This window comes from Danio rerio, chromosome 6 (assembly GCF_049306965.1).
Source record: "Danio rerio strain Tuebingen ecotype United States chromosome 6, GRCz12tu, whole genome shotgun sequence".
Lineage (NCBI taxonomy): Eukaryota > Metazoa > Chordata > Actinopteri > Cypriniformes > Danionidae > Danio > Danio rerio.
This window is the reverse complement of record NC_133181.1, coordinates 58,895,001-58,911,580: the sequence shown is the minus strand read 5'-3', so window position 1 is coordinate 58,911,580 and position 16,580 is coordinate 58,895,001. Positions and strand designations below refer to the sequence as shown.

General features: G+C 33.2%; 1 protein-coding gene across 21 annotated transcripts in view; it reads right to left on the bottom strand.

Moving 5' to 3' along the window:
• The window catches only part of LOC137496031 (uncharacterized), a 166,689-nt gene that overhangs the window by 141,003 nt on the left and 9,106 nt on the right, over positions 1–16,580 (bottom strand). For 7 of the 21 annotated variants that reach the window (XM_073954769.1, XM_073954770.1, XM_073954771.1 and 4 more), the window contains exons 1-2: positions 3,103–3,391; positions 2,805–2,934 (exon numbers count right to left, since the gene is read on the bottom strand). The gene's annotated coding sequence lies outside the window, so the exon portion shown is untranslated. Of the gene's footprint in view, positions 1–2,804; positions 2,935–3,102; positions 3,392–16,580 lie in introns of those variants that run through there. The other 14 variants (XR_012408272.1, XR_012408271.1, XR_012408269.1 and 11 more) reach the window with 4 other exon arrangements.

The following is a 16,580-nucleotide window of genomic DNA, read 5'->3' as shown; positions in this document are numbered from 1 at the left end:
CATAACTCAGTCCATTTCCGACGAAAGTTTTTGTTTCTATTCAAAACTCGACGCAACAGAGTGAGAGTGTCACAATAAGTTAATCCAGCCTGATCTCACGAAAGAAATGTAACTATTTTACATTGTATGTTGTTGCGTGTGTCGCAGAGGAAAGTTTTAGGGCTATCGCCCATGCCTAAATTTGCCACTGAGGTCTATCGTAAAAAATGTATGATTTTAAAAAGGAGACGTGGCACCAAACCCCTCCCCTAAAAAAAATTTTCATTGGTGAATGAGCAAATCATACTTAATTGTACGAGTGACAAGCAATATCTCTAGTAAATTCTTCTCCATCTGACAGCACCTGCGGATGCTTTACTACTGATTACAGAACCAACCTTTTTGAAAATATCAGCCTGATCTCACGAGGAAACAAAACTATTAGGGATCGGTTTCGGATGATAATCACCATTATGACTCAATCGGTAAACGCTAATCTGGCCGATCACATGAACCAAACACAAATGTTCGTCTGCGGATTTACAAGCCGAGGATAATGCATTTTCACTTCTTATGCATCAAATATGCACTCCAAATGCATACCAATTTTTTTTTTACTGTTTTATCTATTATTTTCTGTAAAGCTGCTTCTGACCATGACATGTCCACACTAAATGGTTATAAGAGACATGTTTAAGGAATTATATGCAACATTTTTTATTTTCTTAGGAAAGGAGAGGTGTCCACTTAAGTGTCATTCTTAAAGTGTAAATATGCTTTAAGTTATATAAAACATCAGAATCGGTACTCTTTAGCAGGTCGCACACCAGAAGCGCCGCTCGGCGCCGCGACACGGCGCGTACATGACAGTTTAAAGTATCACACACCAGACGCGCACATTCGAATGATACTTAACATGAAACTAATGATGAATTTAACATGAAACCTCTTAGACAGACACAGAAGTTCAGGATTATTTTAAAGAACTTCTGATTAACTGGAAATGTAGAATTTTTTTTTTTTTTTTTTTTGCACACACAAAAAAAGCAAGTGACCAAGCAAAGCCTTAAGCTCTTACTGTTAAATTCAATTGAATTGAATCATTTCAATAATATTTTATTAGAAGTTTTTAAATTGTTTTATTTTCCAGAGACAGTCCTGTTTAATTTATTTTCTTAAAGAAGGTTCAGTTTAACAAGTTAAAACAAAAGAAATGCATAAAAAATAGTTTACTTGGTAATAACATTTTTTTAAATAAAATTTGCATTTCAGTTTAATTTTCAATTTTTATTCCAAATATCATGATACATATCGAATCGTGAACATTATATCGTGATAAACATTGTATCGTGAGCTGAGTGTATCGTTACACCCCTAGTGATCAATTTAAATAAAAAAGTTTAAAACCTGCTCAATATTATAATTAATAAAAACAAGAACAATAAAAATAATAATTAGGACTTTAAAAGTGGCAGTAACCAATGACTCTTTGCATTTAATAAATCTACTACAAATGTTCTCCAAAAGGAAAAGTCACTTACATCACGCTTGCCCTGAGGGTGAGAAAATTAACCACAAACTTTCTCTTTTTGTGAGTGAACTATCCCTTTAATGTTTAGCGTTTGTCCTAATTTCACAGGAAACAAGATTAATTATCTTGTTATTTTGCTTCTCAAGCAAACGTCTCTTAATTTAACAATGTTTGTACTGGAAAAAAAGACAGAGTAAGAATCTTTTGTACTTGGAAAAATGCCATAAAAGTAATAGCGGAATAAAGTCTCTGCGACTCTTCAATGGCAAGCATAAATAATAACCTGTCTTTCCTCACCACCACCCAAAAGAAATGTGATTTCCCAATAGCTGATCTACTCTGAAAGCTGAAACATCTGCCAACAAGCAGCACACCTTGTGTTCTTCCCAGCCCATGAAGCCTCTGAATGAGTCACTCGCTGAATCTCTACGGTTTGATTTTTTTTTTCTCACACCCATCACAATATGAAGCCATAAAGACATGAAAGAGTCTAGAGCTAATTTACTTATGATAAAGAGAACACACACACAAACAAACTAGGGCTAGGTGACATGACAAGAATCTCATATTACAATACAAGTCATCTAACATGCTGATAACTGTATTTATCACAATATCTTTCTGTAAATTCAGTCTGTGAATAGTTTATATCAGCCACAGGTAAATGACTATTTCGGGTTATTTTATAATTTAAAATACTGAATTTACTCATTCATAAAAGATCTCACTTTATTTAGGACTTTGAGAGACATGATTGCCTAAAATAATTAATAGCTAACTAAATATAATAAGATTACAGGCCCAGCATAGCTCATGGCTAGGCTAAATAAAATGCTAAATGTAAACATTATACTTTCTCACGGTGCGGTTACTCATGTTTCTGTCTGTATCCCTCTAATGGTGTCTATTTTATGCTCTAATCATACATATAAAAATAGTAGAATAATCAATGTATTCTGCGACATCATGACATCAACAATATAGCATATGAAATTATAGACTTTTGATTGTCCATATGACAATGTCTCAGCCCTAAAACACAAACACTGAGGTAAAGTTGATTTTATATACACACATTTGTTCTGAAATCACATGTAGCATGACTTCAAAACAATATTAGCCCTATTTATTTGACTCTCTGAACAATGTAGGTCTACTTTGATAGTCATTGGTTTCTAATCTGATTTCTAACTTAGAATTTGCAAAGAATACTTTGCTAATATTATATTATAAAGAAGAGATTGTACGAATGTGTAAATATAAAGCCTACTTTAAGTTACCTCAATACACATACCTGAGAAAGATGCACAGGGAGGGACTCTCGCGCACACACACACACTTCTCCAAACCGGATTTTCTGGTCTCCTCGCCGCAGTAGCTGTTATATTCATAGTAACTGTCTTAAAGATCAACTTGAGACAGAGCTGCAGTGACAGTGACACACAAAAGCAGAGAATGATTTGTTTGACAGCTGATGTGAGCGTCCATTGCTCAATGAGGAGAATGAAAAAAGCTTTCAACATCATTTCTTTGAAGGACACAGAGTAAAAAAAAAACAGTTCACTCGAACATGACAATCATCATTTACTCACTCTGATAATAGGCTTCCTCCAGACACACACACACTATCATCTTTTCTCTGAATGACAGGTGAAAACCGAAACGTCTGTTTTTCATTCAAATTAAGTGTTAGATCACGAAGGTGATTTACATACAGCTAATTAAGCTCTTTGTTTGCTCGTGAGACTTTATTAACTTACTATTTATGTTTTGTTGAATAGTTTTTGAGGCGAATCTGCTGTAATTAAGTAGTTTTTCGTTGAAAAAAACTGCGAACATGACTACCGTCATATCAACAACCCGCCATTTCTGATTCTCGGTAAAATGACTCCCATGAACCGGTTCTATTCAATGGGTCAGTACAAATGACTCGCAAACAAATGACTCTCCTGCCAGTGGCGCCCCCAGAAAATTTTCTTAGGGGTGGCCAGAAGAGGCCGCACCAAATCTTGGGGTGGCACACAAAAAAAATAATGAATTCAGTGTAATGTTATATTTTTGTTTCTGGTAAATGAAATAATGTAGTTTTTATTCATTTAATTAATTCTACTTGAAATATTGCAATTTATTCTTTGAAATAATTCAGCAAGTACATGTGCAAACCAAATAAAAATCTATGTTTAGTTTAAAAACACTTTTCATATACTGTATAAATGACTTCTTTTTTTACATGCCTTTATTGTACATCATACGAGATATGCCATGTCTAAAATTAATGAAGATTAATGAGTTTATTATTCCCAGAGATGGGTTGCAGCTGGAAGGGCATCTGCTGTGTAAAAATGTGCTGGATAAGTTGGCGGTTCATTCTGCTGTGGTGACCCTGGATTAATAAAGGGACTAAGCCGAAAAGAAAATGAATGAAAGAATAATGAGTTTATTAATTACCCAAACAAATGAACAAACTGAACAAAAGGCATTACTATACACACTCACTATAACTAATAATATTATTTATCCATATTGCTTTTTGAACCATTTTATTAATGCAGCTTCTTCTATTGATATACTGTAGCTTAAGGTAAATATTAAATAGCCATTTCTGTCTATTGAAGGTGTGTGTGTGCTGTCAAGGACGATCGGGGAGGGTAGTGGTGGTTCTAGTTTAAATGACACCCTGGGCGAACCACCCTATACACCCCCACCTCTCTTAAATTGTTAGATTTGTTATTCAATAAATATAACAATTTATTTATATTTATTCTAAATAAATACAATTAATATTAATATACAATTATTATTCTAAATAAATAACAGAAATCAGTCCTAAATATTACTGGAAAACAACAACTGGAGTGATATGCCAACATCAGAAACCTTTTGCATGAAAATTAATTATGACAATTCTAAAGAATACAAAAAATGTATTATAGAAATATCTGTGATCTTAGACCAGATCATGGCTGAGAAATCATGTTATGAAGTCTTACCTCCCTGACTCATTATCCCTCCTTTCTGCTTTAAAGGCATGCTTAGTGAAAGTAACGTCATCATCATCATCATCATCATCATCATCATCATCATCATATTATATAAACTTTAAACGACTTTCAAAACTCGCTGCGTGCCGACACCTCTGCACAAAAGGCTGTTACTCCGGTTTCACGGCGCATGAGCGGTGCCTGTTATGTCGGCGTGCATGCAAACAACCAACCGGGATTCACACAGGAGTGCGTGAGGCGCGCGGGAATGGTTTTCCGCGCGCATGCGTCAGTTTGCTTTCACCAGCATTGAACCAGAGGGGGAGAGCTACGTCAGTAACACCAACAATAATTTAGTGACTGCATTTTATTTATTTATTTATCTAAATATTGGGAATTTATTAGTTCATTTAAATCAATAATGTCAACCGCAAAATTATATTGGGGTGGCCAAAGGGGTGGCCACAGGGGTGGCCAGAGTTTACCGAGGGGTGGCCGTGGCCACCCCTGGCCACCCCTTGGAGGCGCCCCTGTCTCCTGCTCAAAAATCGCAAACAAATGACGCTCTTCTTCTTCTTAGTATTAACCATAGAAATTATAATAGAAAGCTTTATATTCGGTGTCTATTTTTTAAACAGCTGCTGACAACCAACGTAAATAGGTGCAAATTACTCTCGTTAACCGGTTCTTTTCGATGAGTCAGTGTGTAGATTCGAGAAAAATGACTCTCGTGACCCGAATCTTTTTTAATGGGTCAGCATAAAAGGCGCAGTCAGCTGTTGTAGTTTACGGCCGGAAGTTTTGAGAATTGTTTCCATTGTTTATTAAATTTCCCATTTATTGTATTTTATTATCGTCCAATTCCACCCCAACCCTAAACCCAACCGTCACAGTAACATAAAAACAGTAGTTGTACCGAGTATTAGGCTATTTACGTTATCTATTAAATTACCCAATAAATTGTATTTTTTAATGCCTACCCCCATCCCAACCCTAAACTCAACCGTAACAGTAGCTACTGTAAAAATATTAATTATTGTTACAATGTCATAAAAAATGTGCTGCTATATTAATGTTTATATCGCACTTCCGGCCAGCTGCATATCCGAACTAGACTTCACCTTACATTTACTCAATTTAAAACACTGACAAAACATCTCAAACTCTTAAATTAACTACTGTCTCTTGTTTATTTCTCCTCTAATTATGTTAGATTCGAAATGAACCAGGAACCATTGTTTAATTTTGCTTAAGAATTATTACAACTTGTACAGTTGATCATTTTCTATCATTTAGGTCTTTCTATTTATCTTTTGCTTTATTTATGTGGCACAAATACAACCAGGATATAGCAATATGATCAAATAGCAGGTAAGCACCCTAAGCAACAATTTAACAAATCTGCAACTATTTCAATGACATTTGGGCCTGATGGAGTAATCATGGAGTACAAATAGCCTATTTAATGCAGTGCTTCTTGTTTGGCCTGCTACCCACTCTATATCATATCTCAATCTGTGAAGATTGGTGTCTTTTAAAGAAATCAGATATTAAACGCTGCAATTTTGTATGACAATTAATTGGAAGCCTTGCGCTGGATGACTGGAATTAAAAGTGTGTGCATATACCCCATTACTTGTGTTCGCATTGCAGTTTACATTTACATTTACATTTAGTCATTTAGCAGACGCTTTTATCCAAAGCGACTTACAAATGAGGACAAGGAAGCAACTTACACAACTAAGAGCAACAATGAATAAGTGCTATAGGCAAGTTTCAGGTCTGTAAAGTCTAAGAAGGGAAGTATTAGTAGTATTAGTATTTTATATATATATATATATATTTTTGGTACAGTTAGTGTGATATTCAGAGAGGCAATTGCAGATTAGGAAGTGTAGTGGAGAGTAAATAGTTGAGTTTTTAGTCGTTTCTTGAAAGTAGCGAGTGACTCTGCTGTTCTGATGCAGTTAGGGAGTTCATTCCACCAACTGGGCAGATTGAGCGTGAGCGTTCGCGAAAGTGATTTCTTCCCTCTTTGGGATGGAACCACGAGGCGACGTTCATTCACAGAACGCAAGTTTCTGGAGGGCACATACATCTGCAGAAGTGAGAGCAGATAAGAAGTGAGAGAAGTGAGAGCAGTGAGAGCAGATAAGAAGGAGCAAGGCCAGAAGTCACTTTGTAGGCAAACATCAGAGCTTTGAATTTGATGCGAGCAGCAACTGGCAGCCAGTGCAAACGGACTAGCAGCGGAGTGACATGTGCTCTTTTAGGTTCATTAAAGACCACTCGTGCTGCTGCGTTCTGGAGCAGTTGAAGAGGCTTGATAGAGTTAGCTGGAAGCCCGGCTAGCAGAGAGTTGCAGTAATCCAGTTTGGAGAGAACAAGAGCTTGAACAAGGAGTTGAGCTGCATGTTCAGATAAGAAGGGTTGGATCTTTCTGATGTTGTAGAGTGCGAATCTGCACGATCGAGCAGTTCTAGAAATGTGGTCAGAGAAGTTTAGTTGGTCATCAATCGTTACTCCAAGGCTTTTCACCATTTTGGATGCAGTAATGGTTGCCCCATCCATCTGGATTGAAAAGTTATGGTGTAGAGTCGAGTTGGCAGAAACTACAAGCATTTACGTTTTTGCGATATCCTGTTGAATCTGAGAACAGATTAAAGGCATAGTGCACCCAAAAAAATCCTCTCATAATTTCCCCGTCCTTCACTTGTTCCAAACATGTTTGAGGTTCTTCTGTAAATTAAAAACAGCCATTGCTTTCCATGTTTTTAGGTGAACTTTAGATGAAAACATAGCAATAAGATATGAATACTAACGCAAGTTAGGTTTATGGACAAACTGGAATTTCACAAAAAACATTAGCAAATAAAGCACCATTTCTGTTAATGCTGTCCCATGACACATATTTTAGTTATCACATGTTAATGTCATGACGTGGCTGTTAATCAAGTCGGTGGGAAACTGCACTCCTACATCACGTTGCGGTCAACCTCAAAACGGAAGGGATTTGGGTCATATTTTAACGTCAGGAAATTAAAAAATGTCTTTATATCACTCTAATATGACCGTGGACACACTATACACACAGTTCTGTCCAAACAGCTTACAAAAGATGATTTTCACTATAGGTGCCCTTTAAAACAAAATCACATGACTGTTGATATGCATGCTGAAATTTATGTTAATCTATTTCCATCTTAGTGTTTTCTTGTCAGATTTGATCCTACTCAGTTAATCCGAATTCACATTTTTAAAATATTCAAAATGTCCATAATAATAAGTAAATTCACAATTGGAAACATAACTAACATAACTATTGGCTGCTTTCATATGCATTCTTCATAATGTAATTTGTTTTTTTGGACAGAAGACTGAAATGTACAAGTTTAGAACCACATGAGTGCGATCTTCAGTTGATCTTCGGTTGATCTTCAGTGTGTGTTTACCAGTGGCGTCTCTTTTTGTTTGTTTGTCTGCTGTCATGTGTCAGCTGTCCTGTGTGTAACAGTTAGTGGTGTGAAGTGGAGATAGGACAGGTGCATGCAGGCTCGTTCACACACACACCTACAACAGAAGGTTATAAAGCTGCTCCATTTCCTTTCTCTCCTTCCACTTGCATTCCAGCACATTTGATAGGGAGTTATATTTCAAAACATTTTGCTTTGAGGGAATGTCAGTGAACCACAAATACCGGCTTCCTCAGACGTTTAGTCTGTTCACTCACTGATGCATTTGTTGCAAAAGCACTGCTTTACCCAAAGATTCAAGCGCCCTTGTTGTTTTTATTCATGTAAATAATGTAAATTCACGCTGCTCTTTTTTTATACACTGAAAGCATATAAGCTAAAAATCGACCAATCAGCTGCAGCTTGTTCAATTCGGTTCAACATGATTGGAGTAAATTTAAACTTAAATTCAACTTTGAAATCAGTGACTTGAATTATAGTGAACCCGTCATGTGGACTAGTTTTTTGTTTTTTTTTTCATTTCTAGCAAGCTTACTTGCTTACTAATTATGTATGTATTGATTGATTGATTGATTGATTGTTGAGCTTTATATCAAAGAGCGAATACTTGGTAAATTTTCTAAATGTCTAACATTGTTACATTTATTTGTTTTGTTGTTTGTTTGAAGACTGTTTCGATTGACTGATTGATTGATTGTTTGTTTGTTTTTTTGTTGGTTAACTTGTTGTTTGTTTCATTGATTGATTGACGGTTGGTTTGTTCAAAGACTGAGATTTTGTTTGATTGATTGTTATTTTGGCTGGTGGATTTGTTGTTTGTTTTATTAATTAATTGACTGATTTATTGTTTGTTTGTTTGTTTGTTTGTTTGTTTGTTTGTTTGTTTGTTTGTTTGTTTGTTTGTTTGTTTGTTTGAAGACTGAGTTTTTGTTTAATTGATTATTTGTTTGTTTTAGGTTGGTTAATTAGTTGTTCGTTTCATTGATTGATTGACTGTTGGTTGGTTTGTTTATTTATTTGAAGACTAAGTTTTTGTTTAGTGTATTATTTTTTGTTTGTTTGATTGTTTGTTTGTTCGATTAGTTATTTGTTTCATCTATCGATTGATTGATTGTTGGTTGGTTTGTTTGTTCGTTTGTTTTGTTGGTTGATTTGTAGTTTGTTTTATTGATTTATTGACTGTGGGTTTGTTTATTTGAAGACTGGGTTTTTGTTTGATTGATTGTTTTTGTGTTTTTGATTGGCTGATTTGTTCTTTGTTTCATTGATTGATTGATTGATTGATTGATTGATTGATTGATTGAGCTTTATAGCAATCAACAAATGTTTGTAAATTTTAAATGTAAACGTCGAACATTGTTACATTTAATAATTTCTTTGCTTGTTTGATTGACTGATTGTTTGGCTGATTTGTTGTTTGCTTGTTTGTTTGATTGACTGTTTCATTGATTGACTAATTGTTGGTTTGTTTGTTTTTTGATTGATTGATTGATTGGTTGGTTGATTGATCAATTGATCTTTATAGCAAACAGCAAATTTTAAATGTAAATATCGAACATTGTTATATTTAAAAATGTCTTTGTTTGATTGACAGATTGTTTTTTTGTTTGTTTGATTGATTGACTGATGGTTTGTTTCATTTATTGAATGATTGTTTTTTAATTTATTGATGTTTGATGTTAATGTTTGTTTGATTAACTGGTTGTTTGTTTATGTGATTAACTAATTGTTTGACAGCTTATTGATTGATTGATTGATTGATTGATTGATTGATTGATTGATTGATTGATTGATTGATTGATTGATTGATTGATTGATTGATTGATTGATTGGGGATTGAGCTTAATAGCAAACAGCAAATAGTTTGTACATTGTCTAACATTGTTACATTTATTTATTTCGTTCATAGCAAGAAGGTCACTGGTTCGAGTCCCAGCTGGGTCAATTGGCATTTCTGTGTGGAGTTTGCATGTTCTTCCTGTGTTGGTGAGGGTTTCCTTCGGGTGCTCCGGTTTCCCCCACAGTCCATGCGCTATAGGGTAAATGAATTAACTAAATTGGCCATAGTGCATGAGTGTGGGTTTGAATGAGAGAATGTATGGGTGTTTTCCAGTACTGGGTTGCGGCTGGAAGGGCATCTGCTGTGTAAAACATATGCTGGAATAGTTGGCGGTTCATTCAGCTGTAGCAACCACTAATAAATAAAGGACAAAGCCGAAGGAAAGTGAATGTATGAATGATACAAACATGATGATGATGACAATTATTTCACTATTTTTCACTGGCTTGCAAAACATCCGCATCTGTTTGTTTAATATTACAAAGAAAGTTTTACAGGTTTGTAAAAACACAAGAGTCAGTAAATGATGAAAGAATCTTAATTCAGGCCAAGATATATTTCACTAAACAACAGTATCACCCTCATCCACCGCTATCAGATCCAATAAAGGATTTGCTCTTTCCCTTCACTCTCATTGTTATTTAAAGACGGGAACTGTCTGACAAGGTGGCATGAACAGATTTCAACAGCACCAAGCTCCTTCTGCCAGAAAACTTTACCCTGGAATGTGGCCTGATTCAACATCAAAATGGCAGTGAAACAAAAGAGTAAACAGCCTGCATCTGTAGTATAGTTCAGTTTCCATAGTCTATAAATACATTTATACTCATTTTATGCATGGACAGTGTGGTTTGACCGATCTCAGATTTGGTCTGTTTCTGGTGCTCCACAAGACTGGCAACAGCGTTTTTCTCTACCATTGACCTATGGGGATTGTTCAGTGTGTAATCAAGCTATCCGTCTCAAACAATATGTAAACGTCTACATGACATTTAAAAAAAATCAATTTTGTCACATGCAGTGTTGTTTTTGTGTCATTGAGATTCTACTGTGGCATTTATTTATTTATTATTTATTGATATTTTTGTTTGATTTTGAATATATCTATTAAGTTTTTATACATTTGTAATTCATTTTTAGTTATTTTAATGCATTCAGACAAACTATATGATGAATGAATGAGATTTTCTATGGACAAACTGGAGAAATTTTGTATAAATAAACCCATAATAAGACTATATTGCATCTGAAAGGAGAATAAATGAAGGTTTGCTCGTTGTTTTTCTTTCTCTTGACAAAAGGATTAACTAATATGACCCTGTTCACACTGTATCCAAAAAATGAACAATGTTAATACAGCACAGTATTTCTCAAATATAAACATATAACAATTAATTTTAGTCTACATGCAGTGTTGCTTTTGTGTCATTGAGATACTACTGTGGTAGTTATTTATTCATTATTGATATTTTTATTGTATTTTAAGTATATCTGTTAAGTTTTTATGGACATGTTATTTATTGTTAGTTGTTTTAATGCATTTAGGTAAACTAAATGACGGATGAATGGGATTTTAGTCTACATGCACTTGTTTTGGGTCATTGAGATACTACTGTGGTATTTATTTATTAATTGCTGATATTTTTATTTTATTTTAAATATATCTATTACGTTTTTATAGATGTGTTTTTTAATTTTAATTATTTTAATGCATTCAGATAAACTAAATGAGGTATGAATAGGATTTTTAATGGACAAATTGGAGAAATTATGTATCAAGTCTATAAACTGCATCTGACGGTACTAATTGGAGAATAAATGAAGGTTTGCTTGACAAAAAGAAAATGTAAAAAAATGTTTATTTGTGTGTGTGTATATATATATATATATATATATATATATATATATATATATATATATATATATATATATATATATATATATAATAAAGTAACTATTCTAATATTATTTATTTTATTTCAAAAGTCTTTTATATTATATATATTTTATGTAACTATTTTATACATCATGTTAAACTAAATTAATTAAAAAAAAACATTTCATTGCCAACAAGCTGAAATCACTATTGCTGACATTTAAAAAAAAATATGGTAACTAAAATAACCCTATACACATTATCCAAAACAAATTATAATTTTAATACAGCACAGTATATATCTCAAATATTAACATATAAAAATCAATTTTAGTCTACATGCAGTGATGTTTTTGTGTCATTGAGATACTACTGTGGTATTCATTATTGATATTTTTATTTTATTTGACATATCTCTATACATTTTTTATAGACGTGTTATTTGTTGTTAGTTATTTTAATGCATTCAGGTAAACTCAATGAGGGATGAATGAGAGATTATAGACAATTGGAAAAATGTTTGTATCAAGCCCATAATACGTCTGAATTGCATCTGATAGGTTAAATTAAAGAATTAATTAAGGTTTGCCTGTACATTTTATTTCACTTGATAACATGTTTTTTTTTTAATCAGACATCTAAAATACAAAATAAAATAAAATTAGTATAGAGTAAAAATTATAAATTTTACTGTAACTATTGTAATATTTTATGTAACTACTTTTATGTAACTTTATGTAACTAACCCTAACTTATCAAGTTAAACTAAATAAATTGGAAAAATATTTCCTTGACATCAAGCTGCAATAACTTAAGCTAACATTTTTAAAATATACTTTATTTTAAGAAATAAAAACACTTTTATGGTTGTATGCTGTTAATTAATATAACCCTGTCCACACCGTATCCAAAAATGTACAATTCTAATACAGTACAGTGCATATCTCAAATATAAACACTCATTATTTTAATGAGATACTTTTGGTGAAACACTTTGATGAACTTTCATCATTTTGGGAATGTTCAGCAAACGTTCTATTTGACATTCCATTTACGTGATGTCACTGATGACGGAATTATTTAAATTTTTTTGTAAATAAACTTCAGCTACTCCATGCGTCCTCCCTCTTTTTTCCATGCCGTTTTGCGCTAAAAACAAGCCCGGACAGCGAACACACCCCCAGATAAACACATACAGGAAATGAGTGCGGTCGAGCCATGATTCACTCTAGACTGGAAACACTTAATGTCTAGAAGATTCATTCCAGGTTTTAGACAAAGTGTGGCATGTTTACTGCACCAGATGACATTTTTTAGTGGTTATTTGTTGTTTTTGTTTATTGTGAGAGCTTGAAGGAAAGCGTCCTACTTTTAAGTCTCTGCTAATTTGGGTCTTCACATGAGTGCATTTAAACTGTGCGGTTCTCGGAGAAATTCCCATTAGAAAGCCGAGAGACGATGGTGTGTCCTGGCATGGCTGAATGAGAACTATTATGGAGAATTATTTTGTATTAAGCACATAATAAATCTAAATTGCATCTTCTAGACTGAATAAATTGAGAACGATTGAAGACTGTTGTCTTCTTTTTTTTCTTAACACGTGTTTCAGAAGCAGTTTCTTTTTAATTTGATTTAGATTTATGGCTCCTTTCCAGTGAATAATACGTTACAATAAGGCCTCATTCATTAACATTAGGTAATGCATTAATCAACATGAACTAATTATAAGCAATTTACTTTTTACATCATTTGTTAAATTGTGTTAATGTTGGGTAATCATAATAATTGCTCAGTACTGATTCATGTTTGTTCACAGTTTAATAACTAAAGTTAACTAATAGAACTTTTGATTAGAAAATATATTAGTAAATGTAAATTTGACATTAATAAATGCAATACAATTGCTTTTTTACTCAACAATTTTTAAATCGATCTAATTTTTTCAATCTACTTTTTCAGCTTCTTACTTTGAACGTACAGGGGTGCGTTTCCCAAACAATGACTTAACTCGCGGCTGAACTATCACAGTATGATGCATCGTTTGGGAAAAGAACGATGTAGTGACGAGTGTTTCCCAAAACGCATAGTTTCTCTGTCGCAGATCCATCGCTTGAACCACGTTAGTTATAATGTAAAATAATGATGCTCTAAACTGGGTGGAGTAACTACTTCTTTAGAGAAAAATCCATAACTTCTTTGTGAAAATGATATTGTTTTACACACACATACATTTAAAATATAATCCGTATAGATTTGGTAAAAACATGCACTCGCTTTCCATATTAATTGAAATATATGTAAATGGCACATACTGTAGGGCCTATGTTTTCTTTACTAATTTTATTGAGAAGTTGAACATTATATATTCTGTTCTTAAACATATCACTTACAAAAGCTAACATGTATTCTAATATCATATATAAATCATATAAATAAATAAATAATGAGGCTATTTATTATAAAATAAAATGTAATATTTATTATTTATTAGAAATGAAAAAATACTTTAATAATAATATTAATGATGATGATGATTATGATGATAATGATAATAATAATAATACTTTTACAATTTAACATATGTGAACAACTGCAGAAAGTTCCAACCAGCGGGCCCATGTCATATACGGTACAGATACTTAATAAATAACCTACTATAAATTAAAATAATTAACGTATGCTTTTTGATATCACAAGCTTTGGAGGCGTAACATAAATTCCGCTTTTAAATAATAGGTCACCTATAGCTTTCGTTTGAGGCTGTGTTCAAAATGACATCAATGTTTTCAAAGTGCACTACGAAGGGAGCACAATTGTAAACATGAAGATTGCTAAAACCGAACTGTAAAAATTGTTTGAAAGCAAATTACACCTAAGAGAGATGACTTTAATGCTTTTTAATTTTTAATAATTCCAACTTTGAATGTTAAAATGTTCTAAGGGTATAGGGGGGATAAGTGGGAATAGAACACAGCCAGGAACTATGTTTCAAACTACGGCTCCAGAGGTGTAGTTGCGAGCGCTCAAGTTTGCGACACAGTTAGCGAATGTTCATTGGAACGATGATTTTGGGAAACGGCAAATCAACAAACTATGTTTGTAATGACGGAACTTGCCACCTTAGTTGTCTAATGATGATTTTGGGAAACGCACCCCAGTTCAAGTTCTTTCCTCTCCTGTCAAACTTTTAATCTTTTATATTTTCATTTCTAAGCATAATAGTTTTGTCCTTGCAATGATGACAGCACGTTTGATACTACAAGATACTAGTATTCAGCTTAGTGACATTTAAAGGCTAAATTAGGTTAATTAGGCAAGTTAGTGTAATTAGGCAAGTCGTTGTTAAACAGTGGTTTGTTATAGACAATAAAAAATATACTGGCTTTTAATATTTTACAAAAAATAATTTAAACAGCTTTTATTCTAGCTGAAATAAAATAAAGACTTTCTTCAGAAAAAAAAATATTATCAGAACTGCTGTGAAAAATTCCTTGCTCCATTAATTATCACTTGTGAAATATTTGATAAAGAATACATATTTCACAGGAGGGCTAATAATTGTGCACTCAACTCTTAAGTCTCTTTTTCAAAGTTTTAAGTTGACCTGTCTACAGCATATTCTGAAATGTAACATTTTTAACATAATCCATCCCAAAAATAAATAGATTTTTTGTGATACATGTTGGCGATTATTCATAATTTTTGGAACGCTCATCAGCACAAACATTCTATCAAATTTATGTGATCCACTGATGCCTAAATTTCTTTGTGTGTGATGATTCTTTTAAAGGTCCTGTGAAGTGCTTTATAACGTGCATTTCTTATTGGATGTTTCATGTAATCTCAAGCGAAACATGAATAAATGGCAGGAAAAAGTAGCTCCTTTCTCTTTAAAAAAAAAAAAAAAAAAAACAGCCAGTAGCATTTTGCTTTATCACTGCTCTGACGGTGAGAATGGTTGAGCTGAAGTGTATCAAATGTAAAGCATCTTGAAGGGGCAGGGCATGTCACATACTAGAGAGCATTTGATTGGCCATGGTTTGATGGTGAAAAAACACTAATCTATTAAGGAAGTGACAAGCCTTACATGTTTCAAGAGTTTACACATATCTATTGCTTGATATAATTTGCAGAATTGGCATGTTGTCCTGGGAGAGAACCCTAAGCTCGGATAAACTTGGGCCCAGGGCTCCTGCCTGGTCATGTAGCATGACAGGAGGTCCGAGATCATGTAGGTCTACAGAGAACCCCCCCCCCCCCCCCCTCCCCTGGTAAAGGAGGAAAGGGGGAGATGGGGTGGAAGGGGGATTCTTTAAAATGACAATAAAAAAGGTAGGATGAATGGGCTTATTTATTGGAGGCTAGCATTCATCTGATTGGCCTAGCAATGATATCTGATTGTATTAGCAATGGTTATTTACCAGCTGTGATCAATCATATCATGTGCTCCTCTTGAAATTAGTTTATAAAACATCATATATACATCATAAATATATATATATATATATATATATATATATATATATATATATATATATATATATATATATATATATATATATATATATTTATTTATTTATTTATTTATGATGTATATATGATGTTTTATAAACTAATAAAAACAGTGTCAAAATTTGCATTTAGAAAATAAAAAAACGTATATATATATATACACATTTTTTATTTTCTAAATGCAAATTTTGACACTGTTTTGGAGCTTATAGATATCGTAAAATCGGACAGTATTGATACTAACACCTAAAACACTTTATTTTAATTTTATAGGATCTTTGAGACAAATCTTAAATGCTGAATATTTCTTTAAAGAGCTGTAATTAAAGCAATGAACTCTTCATCTGGAAACTTTTATCAGTGAACCTGAATTGAGGTGTTCACATCT